The sequence below is a fragment of the Peromyscus maniculatus genome, chromosome 5, assembly GCF_049852395.1.
Source record: "Peromyscus maniculatus bairdii isolate BWxNUB_F1_BW_parent chromosome 5, HU_Pman_BW_mat_3.1, whole genome shotgun sequence".
Lineage (NCBI taxonomy): Eukaryota > Metazoa > Chordata > Mammalia > Rodentia > Cricetidae > Peromyscus > Peromyscus maniculatus.
In genome coordinates this window covers 30,118,373-30,146,155 of record NC_134856.1, presented here as the reverse complement: position 1 = coordinate 30,146,155, position 27,783 = coordinate 30,118,373, and the positions used below count along the sequence as shown (strand labels likewise).

General features: G+C 40.4%; 1 protein-coding gene across 11 annotated transcripts in view; it reads left to right on the top strand.

The window, feature by feature from the left end:
* Nr3c2 (nuclear receptor subfamily 3 group C member 2) overlaps positions 1-27,783 on the top strand; it is a 331,912-nt gene that overhangs the window by 99,533 nt on the left and 204,596 nt on the right. The gene's annotated exons all lie outside the window — the stretch shown is intronic.

Here is a 27,783-nt window from a genome sequence, read left to right as displayed (position 1 = left end):
AGACGCCAGTCTCGACCGTGGCTGCTGTTCCAGTCCTATTCATGTACTCATCTAGTTTTTAAAACTCCTAAAAATCTCTTAATAATAATAAGCATATTGAGCAATAGCAATGGTGTTGACCTCGCCCTGAAAACAGGGAAGCTGGGCAACAGAGGTGGACAGATGTGGCCTCTAATCCCTGCCTGTGTGGGCTGAGTTCCAGAGCGTGCGCACAGCTGCTAGCCGTCATCCAATGCGGATGAGGTACCGAGAGCCAGGCCAAGTGACTGAGGTATGTCGTCTCATTTACTCACTGGAGAGGTTGAGTGACTGGCTCTCCATGCAGTGTGCACAGCAGTCCTAATGTCTGACTGTGCAGTTCCGGCTTGTGCCAACCATCCTACCTCTGGGCTGTTTACATTTCAGCAGTTAGTGGCCTTGCTGTTACTTGTAATTCTGGGATTTCATTATGTTAAATAGAATTCTAACATTTTAGGTAAACTGTATAAAGAATACATTAGAGTATTTTCAGTAACATTTATAAACCTTTTTATTATAAAATGTTATGTAAGATCATTTTTCATGGAAGTATTTTGAGCAAATTTCTCCCAACACTATTAATATTTCTGAAAATATAAACCTGCAAATAGATATTTGTTTTCTTTTTATTTGTTTGTTCCTTTTTATGCTGGCACTTGACCCCAGAGCCCTGCACAGGCTAAGCCCATGCTGCGCCACCACCCTCCATTTGTGCTGAAGAGAGAAATCCAGTGGAAGCCTTTTGGTTTGTTTGTTTTCTTGTTTGTTTGTTTTCTTGTTTGGAATAAAGCCAAATGTAAAGAAAAGAATCAAAACTTTAGACCTGATCTTTGTGACATTTTGAATAAAACGTGAGTAGGTTCCTTCTCCAGACACAGCTGCTGCCATAGTGGCATTTGGTAATTAATTTAAAGCTGTACCAGGAATTGTCAGCCACTTAATTCCTTCATAATCCCAGAAGCTCACCAAACAGTAGTGTGATGAGGTCCCTGAGCTGAAGCAGTCTTCTTGTTGAACATCCATAATTTAACCCTCAAAATGGAAATAGCTTCCAGGTGTGTCCATCCTAGGCAAACTGTGACATGGTGCTGTATTCTACAAATCTTAGGAATTGTATTCGAGTGAGGGTCTGTGTGTGAGCACACGTGCATCACAGCTCAGAGGACAAATCGGATAGAGTCATCTCCCATACCCTTCCATCAAGCGGGTCCCAGGTGGGCTCCCTTACCCGTAGAGCCACATTACAGTCCCATCCTCAAATCTATGCTCAATAACCATGCAATCAAGTTATTTGAGAAATCATTGAAAATTACCATACTGTTTTAATTAAGTTTACGATTTTGTGTTGGGCTGCATTCATAACTGTACTTAGCCACATATGGCCACAGACAAAGTTTGGACATGCTTGGGAATTTTTAAAATACAAATAGATTTTATTATAGTTTTGGGGGGTTATAGTTGTGTGCATGGGTCTGTATCACTGAGCGACTTCTGTTACCTAATCTTGTAATTTTTCTCATTTCTCTTTATTAGTGGATATTTAATTTCTCATTTTTAGGAACCTTTATGCTTGTTAGAGCTTAGATTGGAATTTTGAATAAATACTATGGATAAGAAATTTGGGCTTCAGACCATCCATCCCCACCCCAAATACTGAGGGTTAAAATGAATTAGCCTTGTAAAAGCCCAGGGTGCAGAGACACGCCAGCCTAGGTGGGAATCCTGTGAGCAAGGCAACCTCTGTGCTAACCTCTTTTCTGGTGTAGCTCAGTAGGTAGAATTAACCCCGCCCTCTTTTCTTCATCCTTAACCAATGGGATGCAGAGAACCAGAGCTGCGGCCCAACCAAGTAACGGCTAAAATTGCTTCCTGATTCATAGGTTTTTTTTCTTTCAGTGGCATAGAAATGAGAGAGCTTGAATAATTGAATTTGAGAAAAGATCACAAGATTTAGGAGGGTGAAGGGATGGACCCAAAGGGGGTTGCTCAGAAGCTACATGTGATAGGCCCTATGTGTGTGCCCAGAGTCTCAGGAGTCTTGGATGAGTGTGTGTCTTCCTTTGTCCTGTGGGTTCAGCATTCAGGCCAGTTAGGTGGTTGTCTTTCCTAAGTTTGGGGCAAAGGTGCCATACTTGATTTAATAATTACCCATGTCATGTGACTCCCATTCTGTATACAACTACTATATTAATCTTCAAAACAGATTCTATTTTTCTTTCCAGAAATGAGCTGAAAATTTGCCCTTGTCTTTAATGAACTAAAGAAAGCTTATTTTCTAATCTAAGTAGTTGCCTTAGTAATGGATCCATTCCAGGTACTTTGAAGTTTCTCACACCCTGTAATAGATGCCAGTTACCCTGATAGCTAAAGTAATTTCCAGGAAAATACAGACAAAATGACTGAATTGGTATTCTGTAACAATCGCAGCATTGTTTTGAGAAGGGTGAGTGTAGAAGGAAGATAGTTTTTTCACGGTGCCCTAATGCATGAGCGTGATAATTGTATGTGTTAATAAAGGCAAAACGGAGGATTAGAAGTTTTAGTCACTGCTAATAGCTGTTTAAAGAAAAAATCCCCACAGCAGGTTCAGAGCTGTGGGGAAGGATTAGGAGAAAGCTCAGCTTAGCTTCTCCGGGGCTTCTTATGGATCAGCAAGCCAAGCCGCATCAGAAAGGAAACACAGGTGTATCGCAGGGCTGACCTGCTCTGTGCCCCTTGGTGCCTCTCACAGTGTGTGTGTGCACAGAGCCCCAACAGAGAGGTCTCCACGCTTGGAGGAGGGCAGCCTCTGTCTAGACAGCACTTTGAGGTAGCTGGGACATTGGGAAGTGACTCCTAGACCTTTCTCCTCCTCTCACCACCCTGGCTGTGACTCTGGTTCCTCCTCTTCTGCTGTTGGACTCATGCTGGCCGGTCACGCTGGGGTGTGCTTGGAGATCTTTATTGTTTGGTCTGATAAAAGCTTGGGAGTTGTTTAAAATGACATTAAGAAAGGCAGGTTTCCCTCATTTTAATATTCAGATGATTTGAAATTTCAACCTTTCCTGTTAAAATGTATTAATGAAAGAACAAAGTTTATGTTAGCCAATGAGCACGTAGAAATACTGCGTGGAAAAAGCCCCCTACCCAGCCTAAAGTTTTTAATAGCTTATTGTTGCTTCTAGTTTCAGAAAATGCCTACGAGAGCTGTGCAAGCATAGCCTAACACAGCAAAGAACCAGGACATCTGTTTCTTTCCCTTTAGTGACAGAGGAGCCTGAGCTTCTCGTTACTCGGGCTCCACCCTAGCAGCATCATTTCCTAACCGATGCTAGCTCTCAGGCTCAGCGGGTCAAAGCCCTCGTACCCATGTTGCTGCACTCCTTTGGGCACTCTGGATGAAGGTTAACAGCTGCCTTCCTGGATGCTAGGAAGGTCCCTTAGCTCCTCCAGCCTCCAACAGCATGTGTTGCCTGTGCTGGTGGCACTAGTACTGAAGTCCAGTCCATACAGTTACTGCTCAGTGGAGAAACATTTGTTGACAATTCATCACAGTTACAATCCTTCAACAAAAACAGCCAAGTGTTTCCTCTCTACATTCACATTTCCACATGCCCACCGTTAGGGAGTCTGAGTAGTCAACTCCAATTTTCTGGATAGCTGGAGAGCTTCACACGTTAGGGCAAATGCACACAGGTGGGCTTCCATGTTGTAAGGCACCACAGAGTGCCACATGTAAAATAAAAGGACAGTTCTCAGAGTATTTCTTATCAAGTGTTTGTAATGTCCTAGGACCTTGCAAGTATTTGTTGAAATAAACTGATATCATTCTGAAATGCAATGACTGTCACTGACTTTTTCCTGTGACAGCTGTGACCGCTCTGTGTGCCTGCACTGTGTTAATTAGGGTACTGATCTGAACTATTGTGCAGTCTAGCAAAGCCACCAGAGCCCCTAAGCACCTCTCGGTACCCTGAGCTCTAAGGTCAGGGCAGGCAACAACGACTCTCCACCAAAATTCTCAGTCTGTCATGTGGAACCAGCTGTCACCCAGCATCCCTGCGGCCCTTCATTTGACCAGGGTCAAGACTGTTGTCTTGGTTGGGGTCACTATCACTGTGATGAAACACTATGGCCAAAGAAGCTTGGGGGAGAAAGGGTTTATTTGTCTTACACTTCCTCATCATAGTTCCTTGTCCAAAGGAAGTCAGCACAAGAACTCAAATGGGGAGGATCCTGGAGGCAGGAGCTGAGGCAGAGGCCATGGAGGGGGCTGCTTACTGACTTACTGCCCCTGGCTTACTCAGCCTTCTTTCTTATAGAACCCAGGACCACCAGGGATAGTACCACCCACCATAGGCTGGGCCTTCCCTCATCAATCACTGATCAAGAAGATTCCCTACAGGCTTGCCTTCTGAAGGTATTTTCTCAGTTGAGGTTCCCTTCTCTCAGGTGACTTTTTGTCAAGTTGACCTAAAAGTAGCCACTATAACTGTCTTCAGCAGCCCCACTCTTCCGTGTACCCCTTCCTGCCACCTCCCTGCAATAACCCCCCACTGAGGACAATGTTAAAAACAGTTCACAACAAGTGAGTGGGGGTGGCAGGGGCTTCTGTGAGAATCCATCATGATTCTGTGACCACAGGGCATGGAAGACACAGAAGTCCTCTCTCCACTCTGCTGGCTTCATTGTGAATAAGTGGGGCTGGAAATAACTCAGTTATAGCTGTTGGTAACTTGCTAATTTTTAGCTACTTCCTAAATATAAATGGATGTATTAAAATTTATGTGTGTGTCTGTATGTATTTTGTATGACTTTTTTTCAACTAAAATATTTTCAAGTATTTCAAATACTTCAAAAGGAATGATACTGAAAATGTAGGCAGTTTGGAGAACTCATGTCACAGATTCCAAACTGGCACCCATGCTGCTGTTGTTGGCCCTGAGATATGCTTTGTTTGGCTCCTTGGTTTTTGCTTTAGTTAAACTGGTCCCTTCTCTCTTAAATCAAGGTATCTCTAGTGCTTGGGTTAGGACAGAGGGGGTCAGGTGCTCTAGCATTGGCGGCTGCAGTAGATTCCCCTGTCTTCAGCAGCTGCCTCCTTCAGAGGGTGCCTAGCTTGAGGCCTCGGTGTTTGCCGCTGGAGCCGGGTGCCCCTGTGAGATAAGAGCGGACCTAACTGCAGTCAGACACTAGACTGACATACCCTATTGTGATGACTTTCCTACTGCACTGTAACTACAACCCCTTAAACCATGTGAGTTTTGATCCCTAATTTTCAGTTGATTAGACCAGTCCTGGATAAATCATGAGAAAGCTTTTATCCCACCAGCAAAGCACATGAAAGGATGCTATCTTCTCTACTGTGGTATTTTTCTCAAAAAAAAAAATGTTGTTTTTATAATAGCATTTTATTGAATCAGTCATGTTTTGCTCTTAAATTTTCTATTTCTTTGACTAGAAATTCACTGCATGTGTGGCTACCAGTTGTCGGAATTTGTGAGACACTGGATCTGCTTCACTGGCATTTCACCTTTCTGCCTTCAGTAGTCAGGCATTGATACTACAGCCCAGTGAAGACTAACAGGCTCACATGTCATTAGCATTATAGGAAAAGCTGGAATTTCTAAAGTAGGGGTGGCTTTTGTAAGTCTCATGGTAGTCATAGCATTTCGCACTGTGAAGGGAAGCCTTCCTGAGTGTGACCTGTGAGAGTTACAGAGGAGCCATGAGCTGTTCCCACTTCAGACCTGTGGACGCTATGTGTAGAGTTCCATCCTTACCTATAGCATCAAGACCACTCATCATCTCAGTGCCGCTGATGGGGGAAGGTGAGGTATGTAAATTTTAGAAAACTTGGTATCAAATTGCAAAGCTAATGAGAAATCCAAGGTACGAACTTAGGTTTCTGTCTTTGTAAGGACTTGATCACCATGTAATGCCACTTTCCCAAAATTACAGTGAGAACTTAGCTCTCCCTTCTTCTCCCCTAACACAAAAACAAAACCAGAAAGTAAGTTCTCATTTGTATATTAAAATCATTGCATTGGAGTGTTAGTCAGAATCCTTATTGGCTTTGCCTGAAATGTTGGCCAAATTTTAGAAATTCACTGTGTATATCTGCTCATCCAAAGGATCTTTTTTTTTTTTTTTTTTTTTTTTTTTTTTTTTTTTTTTTTTGGTTTTTCAAGACAGGGTTTCTCTGTTCAGCTTTGTGCCTTTCCTGGATCTCGCTCTCTAGACCAGGCTGGCCTTGAACTCACAGAGAGATCCGCCTGCCTCTGCCTCCCGAGTGCTGGGATTAAAGGCGTGCACCACCACCGCCCGGCCAAAGGATCATTTTTAACATTGATTTTTTTCCTTCAATTTATTAAAAAGTAACAATAGTCAAACTCAAATATTTAACCAATATTAAAACCAGCTTTTCATACTAAATGATATGCCCTAACAAAACAGATAAATATTTAAATTTAAACAGCAGTAAATCTTATTTTTAAAACATATTTGAAACAAAATAAAACCCTTAAAAAAAGTTCCATTTCTTGGAACTAGAGAGATGGTTCACTGACTAAGAGCTTGTACTGCTTTTGCAGAAGACCAGCGTTCAGTTCTTAGTACCCACATCTGGCGATTCACAACCACCTGTAACTCTGATGACCTCTGCTGTCCTCCATGGACCCCTGTACTCGCCTGCACATACACACATATACACATAACTAAAAGTAAAAATGAATATTTTTTTAAAAAATGTTTCTTCTTAATGTTTCTACTGTGAGTGGACCCGTTACTACAATCCAATTTACCAACCAGGGAGCTATGGATTCTTCATTAGACAAGTTTTGCAAAATTCAGGAATGATAAAACTAAGCAGCAGAATACATGTAAGGCCAAAACCACATGATTCTTAATCCATAAACTAGGATGCAGAAAACATTTATCCTCCATGTCTTCTATGTATAAGAAACCCTGCTCTGCCAGGTTAGGTAGAGACACTGAAATTCTCAACTGTAGCACCTTGCAAAGAGACTGGGGTGTGAGGTGGGGATGGGAGGTAACACTGTGACCTCACTGCCCTCTAAAACACACCACTGTTATGCAGTAATCTAAGATATCATGAACTTCTAATTTTCTGGCACCATATGTGTTGGCACCAAAATCCTGTCAGTTTAGCTAGAACAAGGGCTCTCCCTGCACAGACCTATCACATAGCCACTTCTGGCCTGCCATATTCTTACACTTGCCTGCTTGGGACTCTGGCAGATCTAAAGAATGCTACCATCGTTTCACAGCTCTCAAATTCATGCTTTTCTCTTTCCTTCCCACCCATAGTGATAGCCCATAGTGATAGAAACACAAGCTTCCAGAAGATATCAAGAAGTCAGGTTGTCTTCAAATGACATCTCCCTGTGGCTCTCTGAAGCACTGTCTCCTGAGTCAAGAAAAGGGCGAACCATGCCTACCACTGAGGAGAGAGGAGAGAAAGGTCACAGAACAAAGCCCCATAACCACATGGAATACATGGTATACCATAACTTGCCAGCCATGTACTGTCCTCACACAACTGATGTCCCTGTGCTTTCCCTTATCAGTGGTGTGCTGAACATCGTTATGTGTGTTTTTCTCCATTTATGGTTTCCTTGGGGTAAATGTTCAGAAGTAGCATTTCCGGTTATGATGAGTTTTTAATGGCATTTTAGGTATAACTAAAATGTTTTTTAATAGAGGATTTGAGAACTGACTGGAATATTCTGTGAAGTATAACTGCATAGTAAGTAGAGATGGCTTTCAGAGTTATTCTCACTTAAAAAAGGATGACTATTCAAACAGTTCTAAATACCTCCTTTAAATCCCTTCTCAGTTTAATCAACTGAACCACTGAGATACCAGAGAGGAGCTGGTGCTTTCGGGAGATGGTTAAGTGGCTGCTATTGTATCCAGGCTAAACAGTGGTTTCTCTGTGTGCAAAACCTCTCCTGGGGTTCTGAGATATTGCCCTATCTATGCACATAGCCACCAATTTTTCTCTAGTCTTCGCCACTAAACACTTCTATTCAGTTAAACATTGGTTGGAGGGTTTCTCTGAGATCCAACACTCTGCAAATTCACTTGTCTCATAGATACTGAATTGTTGGCGTACACTCAATTTCATGCAGCCCCAGTAGGAAAGAATCAGAACTGCTCTGTCTGTTACAAGGGCAGGATTATCATATAAACCCGTCATATTTGGATGACTAACCCTAGTGCCTCAGAATGTGACCTTATTCGGAAACAGGTTTGCTGCTGGTGTAATTAGTTAAGTTGAAGTCGCAGTGAAGTCTAATGAGCCACTAATCCATTACAATGGATGCTTTGATTAAAAGGAAAAAATTAAGAGCTAGATATCCATACAGGAGATGCCACGTGATCATGAGAGTACTGACCCAGAAGCTGAGGATGCTGCAGGTTGCCTGGAAAGCACCAAAGCCAGGTAACAAGCATGCAGTGACAACTTGCTTGGCCAGGAGGGACCAGGGCAGCACCTTGTTCTCAGGAGTCTCTGTCCTTCAAGACGTGAGGATTCTTTTTTGGACTAAGTTGCCCAATTCACGATGCTTTGGCTTTAAGAGTCTTAGCAAGTAAACATACCAGGTCAAGAATATTTTTGAATGACCTGTTTGATGGCTACAGGTCTGTCTCTCCACTCAGCCCTACACCTTAGATCTCAATGTCATCTAAAACATGGTCTCATCAATGCCCAGTTTTGGTTGTAAGCTCTGTTTCGTTCATGTGGATTCTATCACTAGCATGGAAAGGTGTTTCAAACTTTGAGGTATGCTTTTGCTTTCTCTAAGCAAATCTCTCATTTTCTCCACTTAGGCTGTCAGTGTTCCTTAGGGTTCTCCAGGCTTGTGTGATTTTTGTACGATGGTCAATTATGGTCCTTCTCAATATCTGGGTGGTTCAAGGCCACCTTTTTGTTATGTGTATTTTCCAATGTTTCAATTTCACAATTTCTTTTCTTTTATTCTGACTACAAGCCTGGAAAGTACATTGAAAATTAATTTGAGCTTTAAAACATGTAATAGAAAGTAGAAAGAAACCAGGGTTTTTAATCCATGTTTTGAAAATCTGGATTCAAAGAGAGCTAGTTGTACAGGCTTCCTAGGACCAGCCCACTGGCCCATCTCAGCATTTTGATTCCTGGGGAGACTGGTCCACGGCCAGGTCTGGACATCACCTGCTCTTACTGAAAACTCTGCCCGGTTTACTTCAAAACAGCTCCCACAGCAATGCTGCCTTGCTGTTTTGTGCTTTGTAGCACCTAGTGTTAGCTGCAGCTACACAGAAAAAAAGGACTCAAATAAGTATTCTTTCATGTTAAAGAATATAGGTAGAAGCTGCCTAGGGTGGCCATGCTAGACTTACAGGTTCATAGTCTCTCCAACCTTCCATTTTTCTAGTCACTAGATTTTGAGTGGCTGTCTAGTAGTTTCTTGATATCATTCTTGTATCTCCTTGGCTATAATTGGTCATGTCCTGAAGCCTAGTGGTCTGGAAATACTGTCTCTTAGGTAGGCAGTAACTGCCTAGTTTGAAAGTCAGTTCTTTTACTAAGAATAGGAGATTCTGACCAGTGAGATAGTTTATCAAGTAAAGGTATTTATATGCATGCATGCACGCACACATGCACGCACACACACACACCCTTTTTTTATGTGTGGATAGTCATCCTGCATATTAGATGGAGCTATGAGGAATAGTGAGTACCAAGGTGGGGAGGTGGGAGTGGATGGCCACACCCCAACCACTATTAAGCAATTCAGAGATGGCATTTTGTATGTGACAGTTCAGAAATCTTCTGTGAGAGGGTATATTTTATCTCTCATTGTCGATTGCTGGGATGTGGACATGAGAACATGTAGACAACACCGTCTCTCTTTGCATAACTCTACTTTCACTAACAAGATATATCATTACCCTTTCTAAAGTCAAACTTTTGATTGATTAGACATTTTTCCTAGGAGTCACAGAAATTTTAGACAAGTATGAGAGAAAATAGGTTTGAATTATTAGTTTGAAATCTTGTATTTACATCATATTTGCAGCTTTCTTCCTGCAACTCTGTCTCATATGTATGCTCATACTTAGCATGTTCTGCTCTTTTGGTGTCAGGAGTACCTTGGTCCCTCTGTTAGTGTCATGCTGTACTGTGTGGAAAAGTGAGGCTCCCTCAAGGGATTTCCCTACATCCTGGTGACATCTGTGTTCATGTTTGGGACAATTGTTTTGTATACTCACTTCAGTTTTGCTTACTTCAGTGACTCATCTGCTTCTTTTTTTCTTGCAAAGAGAATATTTAAGATATTAGAAAGCCCTACCTTTCACACACACATACATACACTTGTCAAGAGAGTATAAAGAGAGACAGCGTTAGACCTGTTGACCAGTTTTGTAGAATATCTGTATATCATGTAAATGAGCTTACTTATTTGAGATATGGTCCCACTAGCATAGCCTCACACTCACTATGTATTCCAGGCTGGCCCCAAACTTGGAATTCTCTTCATTAGCTTTCTGACTGCTGGAGTTAAAGGATGTACCACCACACCTGGATACGTGTGAGCTTTTATTTTATTTTATTTTTTATTTTTTTATTTTTTTTTGGTTTTCCAAGACAGGGTTTCTCTGAGTAGCTTTGCGCCTTTTTCCTGGAACTCACTTGGTAGCCCAGGCTGGCCTCGAACTCACAGAGATCCGCCTGCTTCTGCCTCCCGAGTGCTGGGATTAAAGGCGTGCGCCACCACCGCCCGGCTATGTGTGAGCTTTTAAATATGAAGTCAAACAGGAAAATAACATGAGTGTGTAATGCTTATCTAAGTGTTAGTTTAAAAATGACCTATTCCTTATTTTTAATCTGCAGAAGTTTGAAAAAAAGAAAATACAGTATTAACAGGGATAAAAAGATATATTAGTGTATTGGATTGTTTCTACTTATCTCTAAAAGAACCCTGTTTTCAGAGATGTTGCAAAATCAAAGGGCAACAGGGCAGCCCAGAAAAGTTCTGTGAAACCCTGGCCTGTCCAATGGTAAAGCTCAGCTTCCTAGTCCATCAGGACTTTGGATGGACCTTGGGGATCTAAGGCAGTAATTCATAATGAGTGAGCTGGAGGCCTCATCAATTAGGGAAACAACCTGTCTGCTTATAAATGCTTTTGAGAATGAATTTGACCTTACAGATGCTGGAGGTTTTCATTAGGATTAATCAGCTATTATTTGTGAGTTTTATGAAGACAAAAGACGTTTATAGGTGCTAAGAAGAACACTGTTTTTTTCTACTGACATTAATGCCAAAGCAGTTGCTGGATGATGGGAGCGTCACTGTAGACACTCACAGGCCAGCACCCCAGTCGCTGTCCGTTGACACTCAAGTCAGCATTTCCTGAAGCTTTCCAGTTTTGAGTTCCACCTGGGTTGCCAGAACTAGCCAAGAGGTGATCATGCATCAGGCAAAGAGTGAGGAGAGAAAAATCATTTGAATAAGTAAGTAAAGAGAACCTTTTCACAATTAACAGATTATGATTCCTGAGAGAACCACACAGTGGGTTTAACTGGGTGGGTCCCTGCCCTAGAATCTGCCAGAATTCATGTCTGGCTTCCACCACTTTGGCAAAGTTAGCTGAACTTTTGTCTGTTCCCTGAAGTACAAAAGGAGCCTAGTTTTCTACAGGAGGTACTGATCCAAGTCTATATAAATCTAATATGAATAATATGGTATATTATGAGCATTAAGAAAACAAGAGGTGGCCTTTTTGTCTTTCCCATTAAATAATTAGTATTTAATCAATAATTCCCTTCAGTAATGAAGTTGGTACCAATAAGGAGATAGATGTGACCTTTAGAAGAAATAGGAAGGAGTCACCCTTCACAGTGTAGATGAAAGAAAACATAACTGTTCTTTAAATGATTTGGAAAATGAGAGTGTTCCATTCTAGAATTTCTATACAGAATTGGGAGTTAGAAATGTGAATGTGCTGGGAAAAATGAAGTGTTCACATATAACATTATTTAGACACATATGTGCATGAGTGCATATATACATGGGTCTGTGTGAATAGTTAAGGCTGAACTGTGCTACATCAGAGGGGAGGCAGCGTGCGACAGAGGAACTGAAAAGGCTGGGAGGGAAAGGAGATTTTGATATATTTACTGGTTCCTACTCCAGGAGGATTGTGCCAGCCCTGCCAAGTGGGTGCCAGTGGGTGCCAGTGGATGCCAAGAGCTGTGCTCCTCGGCCCACTGCAAGCCCTACACATGCAGACCCACTTTCTTCATTAGGTGAGCAGTTATCAGGCCTGAGAGTACTTGCAATTTTGGTTTCTGATTGACCTTTTTCACACTAAATATCTTTTGATACTCCATTATACGTCTTGGAATTTGATTTTTCTATAAATGGAGATTTAAAAGGAATAAAATAAAAGCAAATTTTAACACCAAGAGATCTGTAGGAAGTATGGTTGGACATGGGGCAAAGCTGCATACCAGAGTTAGGTACACAGTCGTGCATCCTTTAAGGAGAAATGTGGTCAGGCAGTTTTGTCTGTGTGAGCATTGCGGTGTGCTTTAAAAACCGGGGATGCTGTGATTTCACCTGACAACATATTCTTACAGAATGACTGTCACCTACATAGCATGTTGTTGGCTGTGGTGAATTCCAAGTAATGGTTCATTCAGCATCACAGATTCTTGACCTAGAACCTGTACTCTACTGTTTATTGACCATGAGAGCAGACATTCACAGTTGTTTACACCAACATCGAGGGAAACCTGCTGCAGTGAGCATCTCCCCTTGTTGAACTGAGACATTAAGGCAACCCTACCTTAATGATGCTCTTTCCAGGATCGGGTTCATGGAGACCAATTTAAGAATCCATGTTGGCTATCCAGATAGCCTGTGAATAGTGAGGCAACACTTGTTTGACTGTTAGCCTTCGTTTATTATTTTCTTTTGTTTGGGGGAGGGGCCACTTGGCATGTTGGCAGAAGATGGGAGGAGATGCTGTTACAATCTGCCCAGTCTTTGCCTCTGGCTTCAGTGTTCCTTTCAAACATATCATGTGTCCCGTCTTGCAGGAAAGAGAATCTGAAGTGCCTAGGTTGGGAGCAGGTCTCTTGCTCTTGGGCACACCTTGCCAGACCAATTCTTCCTCCTCCAACTCCAACTCCCTCCTTCCACAATGGGAAATGGTCTCCTGTTCAGAACCTTTAAGTGCCTCTTGCCTAGTAGATCTGTGTGGCTGCAGGCAAAGAAGAAGCAGGAGGAGTCAACCCTCCCCAGCTGCTGCCTCCTCTTTCCTGTCTCCATCAGTTCCACAGCAAATGCAGCCTTGGCTCCAAATGGCGAAGCCCTGGCAGGAATCCAGGGCTGAAATCAATACCCAGAGCTTCTGGGCCTCGCTGTTGCCTCTGGAGAAGACAGGCTAAGGCACAGTGTCAAGGCAAGAAAAGACAACTGCTAAGGCCCAGATTCTCTCCCACCCCTGGAGAAGGGATGGAGAAACATTCAGTCACTGATGAGGACTCATGGCCAGCATGCAGGCAATTACAAAGGACATAGAACAGAACAACAGCAGCATGCTGGGTCTGCACCGAGAGGTGAGGCCAACAGTTTCGTTCCAGTTTGCTGGTGTCGCTGTGTCCAATGCCAGCAGTGCACCCTGCAGCCCCTGTGCATGAGTATCTGAGTCTGTCCCTAGACAAGACCTTGGCTAACATCTCCTGCTGTGAAGACCTATCCCTGAGCATGTAGAGACTGAGCAGGCTTGGAGGCCGCTGCAGATGCATCTTGAGAGCTCCAACACCTGATGCCCTCAGTTGGTTTCAGGCTGTGGGGAAAGTGCGTTCCAGACCCTGGTACTTCAGGCTGCAGACACATTTTAGCTGCAGCCATTTTCCCAGGGTTCCCTATCCCAAGGGACTTTTAAGACTTTGGAGGCAGGTCCTCACACATATGGATCTTGATATGTGGGTTCAGTGTTGTCCAGCTTTGACCTCAAAAACAACATTGAACGCAGGTCAAGATCCACATGTCCTCAGCTAGGGTAGCCAGAGGTTCACTTATAACTGTTGTTTTTCTCCTCTCTATTTCTGGAAAGTTCAGATAATGGCATGCTCGAGGAGAAGGATGTCTCAGAGGCAAAAAGTGTGTTCTGCTCTTACAGTGGAACCATGGCCGGTCCCCAGCATGGCACTGGGTGGTTCACAACTGCCAGGGGTTCAAGCTCGGGGAACCTGACATCATGTTCTTGTCTCCCTGGGCACCTGATTTCTTGAGCAAATACCTGTGTATAGATAATATAGAAACACATGCATGTGCATAATTTAAAATAAAAACAAGTCTTATTTCAAAGGAAAATCAGAGGTTGCTTTCAGTCACTAGATCACACATGCAGGTTTCTTTTTTCAAGTAAACTGAGATGTATTATCCATTAATCATGACTTAGAATTGAGGAAGTAAGACATTTATATTCATGCTCATATTGAGCTGCACTGATTGTAGAAGATTAATATCTTAAGCCACCTCGTATATTTCTCAGTTTAATTTAGTAATTTCTATATAGAAAGAACTGAAAACCTGTAACTGAACAATCAAACAAAAACATGCCTATGATGAACTTAGATGGTACAATTGTAAAGAGCATTTAAGGCTCATGTTCCATAAATACATCTTCAGTACTCATCATATTGTGAACGTTTCCACTTATTTTTTTTCATTTCTATTAATTTATAAAGCATGTTTTATAAGATTTACTTTTTATTATTTTTAATTGTGTGTGTATCTCTGTATGTACATGTGTGTGTGTGTATGTCTGTGTGTATGTATGCATGTCTTTGTGTATGTGTGTCTGTTTGTATGCATGTACATGAGGGATCATGTGCCTTAGAAGCCAGAATGGAGCTTTCCCTGAAGCTGGAGTGACAGGTGGTTGTGAGCTACTGGACATGGGTGCTGGGAACTGAACTCTTGTCTCCTGAAGGAATGGTTTACTTTCTTAACTTCTAAGCCATCTCCCCAGTCCAAGAAAACAGAATTTTAAAATATAAAAACTCCGTTTAGTCATAAGACCTTAGAGAATGGAATTCCTGGGCACTGCCATGAACTTGCGTTGGGAAAAGTTGATACTCTTCGTCATGGGAAGCAGCACAGGTCAGCCCTGTGTGTCCTCATTCTTACTGTGTTCTTAGAGCCTGTGCTATCGCAGGCGTTTTTATCAGAATCCTCTAAGCCATTGCCTTCCCCATCGAGGAGCACAGTGGTAGGTTATCTAATACCAGTGGTCAGCTCTGAGAACATGTATATACAAGTAACATGATATGAGCTGAGCAGGTTGTATTTATGTCGCTAGAAATACACACACACAACAACAACAACAACAACAACAACAGCAACAACAGTTATTTTAAAAGAGAACAACAGTCCATCAATTTGAAGAGAGCAAAGTGGGGAGTTACATTGGGTGGTTTGGAAGCAGGAAAGAGAAGGTTAAAAAAAACCTTCAAGCCTGTCTGAACAGAGTGGCACATAGCTTTAAGCCCAGCCCTTGTCTACATAGCCAGTTCCAGGCTAGCCAGGACTACATAGTGCAACAGCAATAAACAAAACCCCTCAAGGAAAGGAGGGAGAGAGGGGGAAGGGAAGAAAGAAGGAAGAAACTGGAATAGGCCAGGTGGCTAAAGATTGTCCACTTACATTCTAAAACAGAAAACTGTTGGATAACAGTAGGTCACTTGCCAGGGTCAGATGTTGCTTGGTCCTTGCTCCAGGAGCATTATCTCATGGTAGATGCTTAGCAGTGATAACCTGAAGCTTCACATAAATATTCTTTGAAAAACACACAATTTTAGTCATGAAACATGAGACTTGCGCCCCTTTCTAGGTCCGGGGGCCTTGCTGTTGGAAGTTCCTATTGCAGTTGAGTTATAAGTTGCAGATCGAGTGTGTTTTTAATAATCACCCTTGATGACAACGGTGTGATTCATCGAACAGTGGTAGCACATGTGACAGATGAAAATCACATGTATAAAACAACAATTCCCCTGTCAGGAAGAGCATTCAGATTTTGTGCACAGTCTCTCAAAGTTCTGTGCCCTGCCTTAGTTCTAGTCTCATCTACAAGTTGCCTCTGGTTTGAGATAGACAAGGATAAAGTGTGGGGAGGGGAGGAGGGAGGTGATATAACATTTTCACAACATTAACTCTGCTGATTCATGAACATTGTAGGTTTTCTCCCTTCTAATATTTTCTTCATATTGTAAAGATTTTGTTGTAGAAGTCTTTTACCTCCTTAATTAGCTTTATGCTTCAGATTAGATTTATTATTGTTTGTTGATATTTTGGCATGATTTATTCTCCTGATTTATTTCTTAGCAAGTTCATTATTTATATGTAGAAAATTCCTGATTTTTGTGTGTTGAATTTATATTCTGTTACTTCACTTAAAATTGTTATTACATCTAAGACTTTTCTAGTGTATGATTACATTGTTTCAAAATAGGGATAATTTGACCTTGTCTTTTCTATTTATGTCCCTTTTTTCACTTTCTCATGCCTTATCAAGCTAAGACTTCAAACATCATACATGTTTATATGGTTTGTTACCTTTATTGATTTGTGTATGTGGAACCATCCTCACATCCCTGTAATAAAGCAACTTGATCATGGTGTGTATGATTTTTTTTTGTTATTTGTTTGTTTGTTTTTTAGAGACAGAGTTTCTCCGTATAACAAACAGCCCTGGCTGTCCTGGAACTTGCTTTGTAGTACAGGCTGGCCTCAAACTCGCAGAGATCCACCTGCCTCTGCCACTGCCCACTGAGTGCTGGGATTAAAGTTGGGCATCAACATGCCCAGCTGTGTGTAATCTTTCTAATGTGTGGTTCATTTAGTTTGCAAAGATGTTATTGTGCATCAATGTTCATCAAGGAAATTGATTATTTTCTTTCATTGTTGTATCCTTATCTTGTTTTAGTATCAGCATAATACTATTTCATAAAGTGAATCTGGTGGTATTTCTTCCTTTCCTATTGTATGGGATAATTTGGTTAACATCTTTCTTTAAAAATCTGGTAGATTCTAGCAATGAACCTGTCTAATCTTGAGCTTTTCTCTGTTGCAGATCTTGTTTGTTTAATTCTTACAGGTAATATATATCTAGAAATTTATGCATTTTTCCAGATTTGTCATATTTTTGTATTATAGGTTTTCCCAAATTATCCTTTGGGTTTCATTGATATCTTTTGTAACAATTCCTTTTCTCTGATTTTGTTAATTACTGAGTGTTTCCTTTTTCCAGTTAGTTTAGTTCAGAACTTTTCAGTCATATCATTTTGAAGAGCCAACCCTTTGTTCCATGGATTCTTTGTATTTTTCTTTTACTCTATATTTTATTAATTTCTTCCATGAGCTTTAGTATTTTTTCTGTCTATTAGTTTGGGGCTTGAGGTCTTCTTTTCCTAAGATCTTGATACATCATTGTGTTGTTGATTTTAGACCTTCTTAGTGGTTGTTGTTTGTCTGTTTGATAATGTAAGCCTTTATAGCTACAAACTTTCCTTTTAAAACTGCCTTGCTGCATCCCAAAGATTCTTGTGCCTTGTTCTTCAGTATTCATATGATTCTTGGAGTTTCTAAAATTCCTTCCTGATATCTTTAACTGCTTCTGACTATTCAAGAGTGTATTGATCAGTATCTGTGTGTGTGGTTTCTGTAGTTTCTATGATATTTATTTATTCTCCATTTATTCTACAACCTGATAAGGTACAAGAAATTATTTCAATTTTTCTTTGTATTTGCTAAGACTTGCTTTCTCCCTTAAAATGTGGTATATTTTAGAAAGAATCCCCTGGGCTGCCATTGAATGTGTATTCCTTTTTTCTATTGATGTCAGTTAAGTCACATTTTGGTTTATGGTACAGTTTAATTCTGAAACTTTCTTGTTGACTTTTTGACTGGATGGCTGTCAGTTGGTAAGGGAATTGACAGGATTGTTGTCAATTGGTAAGAGTGTAGACAGGATGCTGTCAGTTGGTAAGGGAATTGACAGGATTGTTGTCAATTGGTAAGAGTGTAGACAGGATGCTGTCAGTTGGTAAGAGTGTAGACAGGATGCTGTCAGCTGGTAAGAGTGTAGACAGGATGCTGTCCGTTGGTAAGAGTATAGACAGGATACTGTCAGTTGGTAAGAGTATAGACAGGATGCTGTCAGTTGGTAAGAGTATAGACAGGATACTATCAGTTGGTAAGAGGAGTATAGACAGGATACTGTCAGTTGGTAAGAGGAGTATAGACAGGATGCTGTCAGCTGGTAAGAGGAGTATAGACAGAATGCTGTCAGTTGTAAAGAGTATAGAAATCAGCCATTCTTACCATATCTGTCCACTCCTCTGTCCTTTTATGTCCAGTATTGTTTTTATGAAATTGAATGCACCAATATCTAGTGCTTAGGTACTTAAAATTGTTACACCTTCTTGATGGACTGTTACCTTTAGTAATGTATGACAACCCTAAAAGAATCCTTAAAACTGTGTCTTATTTGCATTATTTTCAGCATGATAGAAAGCAAGTTTTGTCATTATTCATGAACACGAGGGATTTTGTCATAGAATGTAGATTGAAGTATATGCAATAACTGTATAAATGTAAGTTCATTTTAGCAAGTAACAGTTGCTCTCAGAGGGCTCTGAAATTCTTGGAGATTTTCTTGTAAGTTAGTTTTCCAATAGCATACTAAAGATCTTAGACTGGGACATACATTGCTAGTTTAAGCAAAACAATTTTATTTTGTTGTTGTAAGTTCATTTGTCAAGAAAAATAGTTTATGTGGTCAAAAAATCTAAAACAATAAAAACTTTAATTTTCATAATAATGTGAATGCAAAGCATCCTTGCCAAGAGCACCTTGGGAAACAGCACTACTCATCAGTAGGCAGAAGCCCGGGCTCTGAGTGTGCCAGAATTGGTTATTTTTATCTTCAGGTTTTATTCAGGAGTTTAATGGTTAGGAGTACTAAGACAACTACTTACCATGGTGGACACCTTACCATGTGACACCACAGGTTATTTTGCATGACAAGTGGACATGGGATGGTGACAGCTTCAGGAGGGCTTTGCCATGGAATTAGGAATAACCCAAGGGTCCAGTCAGTCCTAGAATGACCCTACTGGAAGTTGTATCGAATTGGCAGATCAAAGAAACTGAGTAGTGAGCCCTCCATGTGGGAGGAGGTGGCATGCTGGCCCAAACTATTCTGGGCCCGTGACATACTGCAAAACTGGCTTTAAAAATAAATTCTCATAGCAACTTTGATACTGTCAAAACACTGGTTATTTAAAACTTCTATTTGCCTGGATTGCAGATAATCAAGAGTGCACATTCAAAGTACACAATTGTCACTCATTGTATAATGCTTGCAGGATGTGTCTTCTTCGCTGTTGGGATTTCATTTCATGTATTTTCATTTTGTGGCGTGAAACTCTTATGGTGTTTGCTGTATTGAAGTTACCTGTGTTGTTGTTACATATTTTTCTTGGATGTGAAGATGTGATTGTGTTATGATAATTTATTTTGAGGTAATATAAAGACAGAAAATTTTAAGAAGCCCTGCCCTTGAACTCTGCTGCATTGTTAAAGGCCAGATATTTAGTTTCACTTCAGAACAAATGCAGAGATTGAGTACTTCACAGGAGTTATGGCTCTTAGCAAATTATAAAACTTCATGAGTGATCGTTATTAACACCAGGGTCACATTTAAATATGGACAGGCTTGTGGTTTCATAATATTTTATTAAAGACTTTAAGTATTTAATTTTCATTGCTGTATAAGTTGTGAAGTAGAAATAGAAAATAAAATTGTATTCTACACAGATCACTTGTGTTAAAATAGTCATAAAACTGTATGCATAGCAATTCCACAAAACCTCTCCTGCAATTGATACTGAATGGTTATTAAGTACAAACACCCTCAGATCATAGGCAAGGTCTGGAAGAACAATCAGGATTTTCACAGAACAAACAGTGGCCAGGTGACCACCACTCTAAAAATGTGTCCTTGCCTTGGAAAGTGTTGATTTCTGGTGACTTGTGGTAGTAAGCTGAGTGCCTGTCTCTCTTGCTGTTCATCCATGGCTGCCTCAAACTATGTGCCGGGCTTACTTCTGGAGAGTGCCCTTCCACATACACACAGTCCTTCACTGTTTCTTTTGGGGGCAGCCATTCTTAGTAGACTCTGTGTTTCCTTGGTCAGACTTGGAATTACAGCACCGTGCACAGGCTTTGACAAGAAAATAGACCTCAGGTCTGAGAGATGACTCAGCAGATGAGAGAGAGGACCTGCTGATCTCACAGAGGATGGGAGTTCAGTTCCTGGCACCCACATCAGGTGGTTCATAACTGCCTGAAACCTCAGCTGCAGGGCATCTGATGCCCTCTTCTAGCCTGTGTGGGAACCTACACATGTGAGTGCACAAACACAGACACACACACGTACACACAAATAATAAAATAAATATAAATCTTTTTTTAAAATATGCCTTTTCTTTCAAAGAGAACTTGGAATCCTCTGGACTTCTGCAAAGGATACCCTCCTCCTAGGAAGACACTGCTTAGTACAGATGTCTTAGCTGCTGCCTTAAACCTGGAAAGCCCAAGCTTGCAAGAGAGGCTTACTGTAAGATTTGGGGAGTCTTAGTTTTTACTCTAAAACTTAGAGAATAATGTTTAAGTTTGTGTTTACTGTCGTTGTGTGAGATACAAGAATGGGAAAAGCCAAGCTGTAGAAGGTAAGGACAGAGAAAACTGCTAAGCAAATCAAGTTTGAAACATGATAATGAAACCATTTGGAATCTCAGAAGATTTATGGAAAGAGCAGACAGTTCAGTCAAACTCTGGAGGGCGTTCTTTCCACTCATCTATTCAGACTTGGATAAGTTGGTGGAATTCTGTCTCTTCATGGTTAAAGAAAGGCCAGTAACACCTTCCACATAGCTTTATCCTCAGACTTCAGCATTTGCTACATTTGTACTTTTGCTAAATTTACAATTTTTTTTAGCTACCTTAGCTTTTATAAAATATTAATGAAAGCATTTTGCAATTGTGTACAAGATCTGAGAAGGATAACAGGTAGATTTTTTTCTTCACAAATAAAATTCAGTGGATAATTTAAAAGTACTTTCATACATCAAAATTTGAAGAGTGAAGCAGGCTTAAATTTGTAAGCAATTATTTTTAAAGGGACAGGTTCTCTCTCTCTCTCTCTCTCTCTCTCTCTCTCTCTCTCTCTCTCTCTCTCTCTCTCTCTCTCTCTCTGCCCCCCACTCTGTGTGTGTGTGTATTGAAGGATTTCAAGAAATCTGCTTTGTGCTCAAAAGATAAACGGCATTGGATTGTAGCCCAAGGAGTTTCTAAATACTGAACTGTTTCCTATCTTGAGTAAATTAACCATCATGTTTTATCTCATTTTAGTGTGCATGGCTTATTCCATTCAGTTGGTTAAAAAAAAATTAAATAAAATAAAATCCCCAGGTCATTTAAACAAGTAATTAAGAAGACCACTTGCTATGTCTTGCTTTTAGAAGGCATTGATTTTATTTGTTGTGAGTTAATGATGCATTTGTTGTCTGTACTTATAGTTTCTAGTAGTTCAAAGGTGAATTGTTATCAAAATAAGAAAAAAGCATTTTTATCTTCAGTAGTATTTAATTGTGCAATTGATCTTTAGTTAAAGGCATATGCTTTCCAACACACACATACAAAGCCTTTTGCAAATTTGCTGAACTGTAAAACTAAACAGAACTCTCAAGGAAGAAAGTATCAACTTAGAATGTCTGATTATTTGTTTGGATAGACGCCAGCTGTAGCTGAGTTGAATCATCATTTTATGAGACATTTATTTGAATTAATGTGGCATTATTTAATAGGGAGAGTTTTGAATAAAACTATGTGTTTTCTGAAATGAGAATGTTATCTAGCTTTGCAGCGCCTTTTCATTAGACTTCTGCAAGTGACTTGTGGAGAGATCCGTTTTCCATCCCACAAACATTTTTGTACTAGTTCAATGCTGGTTGCTCTACTCAGCTCTGGGAGGCAGCATGGGAGAGCCTTGCAGTGCCAGAGACTGTTTCTGCTACTCACCACCTGACTCTGTGGGAACAGAAAGCCCTACTTTCTAGGGTTTGCTCGTTTCCACGGCGTAAATATTCCCACCACACCCTATCTCAAGCTATGGATTCGATGCTCCTGAATGCAAAGTTGGGAAGAGCTTAAAAGCATGCCCCTGACACTGGTGAAGTAAGCATCTGTGATGTTATAGACACGCATAACAATTAAGTGACAATTAAGAAAGTATGTCTTTTACATGTGCATTGCCTATTGTTATAGATAATTAATTGGAGATTTATAGATGATATTTGTAATGATGGCATTACATTAATGAGCAATTTGCAAAATGCCTGAAAATTTTAAGAGTGGGCTTCTATGAGCTTATGCAGGCTGTTTTCTCTACACCAGTATCAGACAAACAAGAAAGTAAAACACACACATTAAAGAAAGTAACCACATTTTAATTTTTATTACCAACAGTGAAATAGAAATAGGAAATAGGCATTAGTGATTCTGGACTATGAATGGTTTGTATGTGTGGGGGTTGGGGAGGGCGCACACATGCGGAGTGTGTCTATGTATGTGTGTGGGTGGAGTGAGTACATGCTGAAATATGTCTATATCTGTGTGTATGCACGCTGGAGCATGTGTATGTGGTATGTGCATGCTGGGCTGTATCTGTTGTATGTGATGTGTGATGATGGAATATGTTTTTAGAGGTATGTGTACGTGTGTATTCACTCAAGATATTGCTTTTAAAGGGGTGGTTGGTTAATCAGTGGAGGACTTAAAAAGGTGACAGTTGAGCTGTCTTCACCAAGAGGTAAAGAAGGTGTGTGTGTTTTAGTCAGCTTTCTGTTACTAAAATAAATTATCTGAGGTAATCTTAGAAGCAAGAAGTGTTTCTTTGGCTCACAGTTTTGGGGGGTGGGTGTTGGTCCACAGTTGGTGGCCCCATTGCAGGCCTTCGATGAGGCCGGAGTGTGTGAAAGAAGAAGGTATTTACCTGTGGATGGCTGGGCCCAGGTTCCAGTGCGCTTGCAACATCTGTCGGAAGAGCCATCCAAGCAGAATGAGCATTTGGTTAGGTACTACTGTTATAAGCAGGTATCTTGACACATTCCAGAGTCATCAGGAGGCCAATATATCTGGTTAAGCGAGTGGATAGTCAGATGAGCAGTGACGTGATTAATAGGTTTTGTCACGTAGGCCATTAGTATCACCTAGATTCTTTGTTCCAATATTTCAAGTTCTCCAAATGAATAATGTCTGAATTACATATAACAAGATTATTGAGGCTACTGTGAGGTTCTGGGGTACAAGAACCGAGGCACAGAAACCTGTTAGGACACCGTTGTGGCATTTCACCTGGTGACCACTCAGACAGTGGTGGTAGAGGTGGTGGTGCTAAGACATGGCCACATCCATGACGGTAAGTTTGACTGCATTTGCCCATTGGAGCAAAGGAGTTGACTCCAAGGCTTGTTCTTGAGTAGCTGGAGCATGACAGTAGCCATGAGCTAGCCAAAGACATTGCTGCAGGTCTGTAGAGAAGGACATAGGTTTGTGGAATGTAACTCGGAGTGCTTGTCAGAGATTTAAGACATTAGTAGATGTGATGGGTAGGCAGCAGGATTTAATAATCTGAAGAGATTTGATGTAGAGCAACAAACTGCACAGTAATAAGAATAGAGATGGATAAGGCCACCTGCGTCGTAAAAGCCCAGAACAGCCTGATGGGGTGACAAGGAGTCCTAGCAAAGAGACTGAGAAGTGTGGGGCCTCAGAAGGACACAGGAGGCTCCTTCTCTCCGACACAGGACCATAGATCTGGTGACATTTTGAGGTACCCAAGCTCAACATGAGACTTAAAATATTAAGGCATTTCATGTGGTTTCCTTTGCATTTATAAAACCCTAGAGTTCGACAAATAGGGGGGAAATGTACTTTTCTTTTCTTTTCTTTTTTTTTCTTTTTTTTTGAGTACTCAAACCCTCATTTTTATCTTTGTTCTTGTATTGGATTTCTATCATTGATGTCTATATATATATATATATATATATATATATATATATATATATATATATTATTTTACAATACCATTCAGTTCTACATATCAGCCATGGGTTCCCCTATTCTCCCCCCTCCCACCCCCTCCCCTTACCCCCAGCCTACCCCCCATTCCCACCTCCTCCAGGACAAGTCCTCCCCCAAGGACTGCAATCAACCTGGTAGACTCAGTCCAGGCAGGTCCAGTCCCTTCCTCCCAGACTGAGCCAAGCGTCCCTGCATAAGCTCCAGGTTTCAAACAGCCAACTCATGCAATGAGCACAGGACTTGGTTCCACTGCCTAGTTGCCTCCCAAACTGATCAAGCCAATCAACTGTCTCACCTATTCAGAGGGCCTGATCCAGCTGGGGGCCCTTCAGCCTTTGGTTCATAGTTCATGTGTTTCCATTCATTTGGATATTTTTTTTCAATAATTGAGTAAAACTGAAATTTATTATAAGCCACAGTCGTCCTAGGGACCTCCATGCTATATATATAGCCTCTATGGTTCTATGGGTTGTGGTCTGATTGTTCTTTATTTTATATCTAGAATCCACCTATGAGTGAGTACATACCATGATTGTCTTTCTGGGTTTGGGTTACCTCACTCAGGATGATTTTATCTAGTTCCATCCATTTGCCTGCAAATTTCATGCTTTCATTGTTTTTCTCTGCTGAGTAGTAATCCATTGTGTATATGTATCACATTTTTTTCATCCACTCTTTTGTTGATGGGCATCTAGGTTGTTTCCAGGTTCTGGCTATTACAAATAGTGCTGCTATGAACATAGCTGAGCATGTATCTTTATGGTATGAATCAGCATTCCTTGGGTATATGCCCAAGAGTGGGATGGCTGGGTCTTGAGGTAGTTCGATTCCTAATTTTCTGAGAAACCGCCATACTGATTTCCACAGTGGTTGTACAAGTTTACATTCCCACTAACAGTGGAGGAGTGTTCCCTTTGCTCCACATCCTCTCCAACATTGTTTGTCATTGGTGTTTTTGATCGTAGCCGTTCTAACAAGTGTAAGGTGGTATCTCAGAGTCGTTTTGATTTGCATTTCTCTGATGAATAAGGATGTTGAGCATTTCTTTAAATGTCTTTCAGCCATTTGTAGTTCTTGTTTTGTGAATTCTCTGTTTAGCTCTTTAGCCCATTTTTTAATTGGACTGTTCAGTACTTTGATGTCTAGTTTCTTGAGTTCTTTATATATTGTGGAGATCAATCCTCTGTCAGATGTGGGGTTGGTAAAGATCTTTTCCCATTCTGTTGGCTGTCTTTTTGTCTTATTGACTGTGTCTTTTGCCCTGCAAAAGCTTCTCAGTTTCGAGAGGTCCCATTTATTAATTGTTGTGCTCAGGGTCTGTGCTGTTGGTGTTTTATTTAGGAAATGGTCTCTGGTGCCAATGCGTTCAAGAGTGCTTCCTACTTTCTTTTCTATTAAGTTTAGTGTAACTGAATTTATGTTCAGGTCTTTGATCCACTTGGACTTGAGTTTTGTGCATGGTGACAGATATGGATCTATTTGTAATCTTTTACATATTGACATCCAGTTATGCCAGCACCATTTGTTGAAGATACTTTCTTTTTTCCATTGTATAGTTTTGGCTTCTTTGTCAAAAACCAGGTGTTCATATGTGCATGGATTAATGTCAGGGTCTTCAATTTGATTCCATTGGTCTGTATGTCGGTTTTTATACCAGTACCAAGCTGTTTTTATTACTATAGCTCTATAGTAGAGTTTGAGGTCAGGGATGGTGATGCCTCCAAGGGTTGCTTTATCGTATAGGATTCTTTTAGCTATCCTGGGTCTTTTGTTTTTCCATATGAAGTTGAGTATTTTTCTTTCCAAGTCTGTGAAGAATTGTGTTGGGATTTTGATGGGGATTGCATTGAATCTGTAGATTGCTTTTGGTAAGATTGTCATTTTTACTATGTTAATCCTACCTATCCATGAGCATGGGAGATCCTTCCATTTTCTGATATCTTCTTCAATTTCTTTCTTTAGAGATTTAAAGTTCTTATCAAAAAGGTCCTTCACTTGTTTAGTTAGTGTTATCCCAAGGTATTTTATATTATTTGTGGCTATTGTAAAGGGTGATGTTTCTCTGACTTCTTTCTCAGCCCTTTTATCATTTGTGTATAGGAGGGCTACTGATTTTTTTTGAGTTGATCTTGTATCCTGCCACTTTACTGAAGGAGTTTATCAGCTGTAGGAGTTCCCTGGTAAAGTTTTTGGGGTCACTTATGTATACTATCATATCATCTGCAAAGAGTGAAAGTTTGACTTCTTCCTTGCCAATTTGTATCCCTTTGATCTCCTTTTGTTGTCTTATTGCTCTAGCTAGAACTTTTGGTTAATTTGGCTAGGGGTTTGTCTATCTTGTTGATTTGTTCAAAGAACCAACTCTTTGTTTCATTGATTTTTTTGTATTGTTCTCTTGTTTTCTATTTTGTTGATTTCAGCCCTCAATTTAATTATTTCCTGGCTTCTATTTCTCCTGGGTGAGTTTGTTTCTTTTTGTTCTAGAGCTTTCAGTTGTGCTGTTAATTCATTGGTATGGGATTGCTCCATCTTCTTCATGTGTGCATTTAGAGCTATGAATTTTCCTCTTAGCACTGCTTTCATAGTGTCCCATAAGTTTGGGTATGTTGTACTTTCATTTTCATTGAATTCTAGGAAATCTTTAATTTCTTTCTTTATTTCTTCCTTGACCCATTGATGTTTCAGGTGGGCATTATTCAGTTTCCATGAGTTTGTGGGTTTTCTATAATTTTTATTGTTGTTGAGGTCTAACTTTAAGGCATGGTGGTCTGATAAGATACAGGATGTTATTCCAATTTTTTTGTATCTGTTGAGATTTATTTTGTGTCCAAGCATGTGGTCAATTTTTGAGAAGGTTCCGTGGGGTGCTGAGAAGAAGGTATATTCTTTTGTGTTAGGATGGAATATTCTGTAGATATCTATTAGGTCCATTTGAGTCATAACATCTGTTAGGTCCTTTATTTCTTTGTTAAGTTTCAGTCTGGTAGATCTATCTTTTGGTGAGAGTGGTGTGTTAAAATCTCCCACTACTAATGTGTGGTGTTTGATGTGCATTTTGAACTTTAGTAGTGTTTCTTTTATGAATGTGGGTGCTTTTGTATTTGGAGCATAAATGTTTAGAATCAAGACTTCATCTTGGTGGATTTTTCCCGTGATAAATATGTAATGTCCATCCTGATCTCTTTTGATTGATTTTAGTTTGAAGTCTATTTTATTAGATATTAGGATACCTACACCAGCTTGTTTCTTAGGTCCATTTGCTTGGAAAGCCTTTTCCCAGCCCTTTACTCGGAGGTAGTGTCTGTCTTTGAAGTTAAGGTGTGTTTCTTGTATGCAGCAGATGGATGGGTCCTGTTTTCTTATCCATTCTGTTAGCCTGTGTCTTTTTATAGGTGAGTTGAGACCGTTGATATTGATGGATATTAATGACCAGTGATTGTTAATTCCTGTTATTTTTTGTGGTTGTGTTGTGTTGTCCTTCTGTGGTGTATGTTGGTGTAGGATTATCTATTGCTTGTTTTTTCATGGATTTATTTAGCTTCTTGGGTTGGATTTT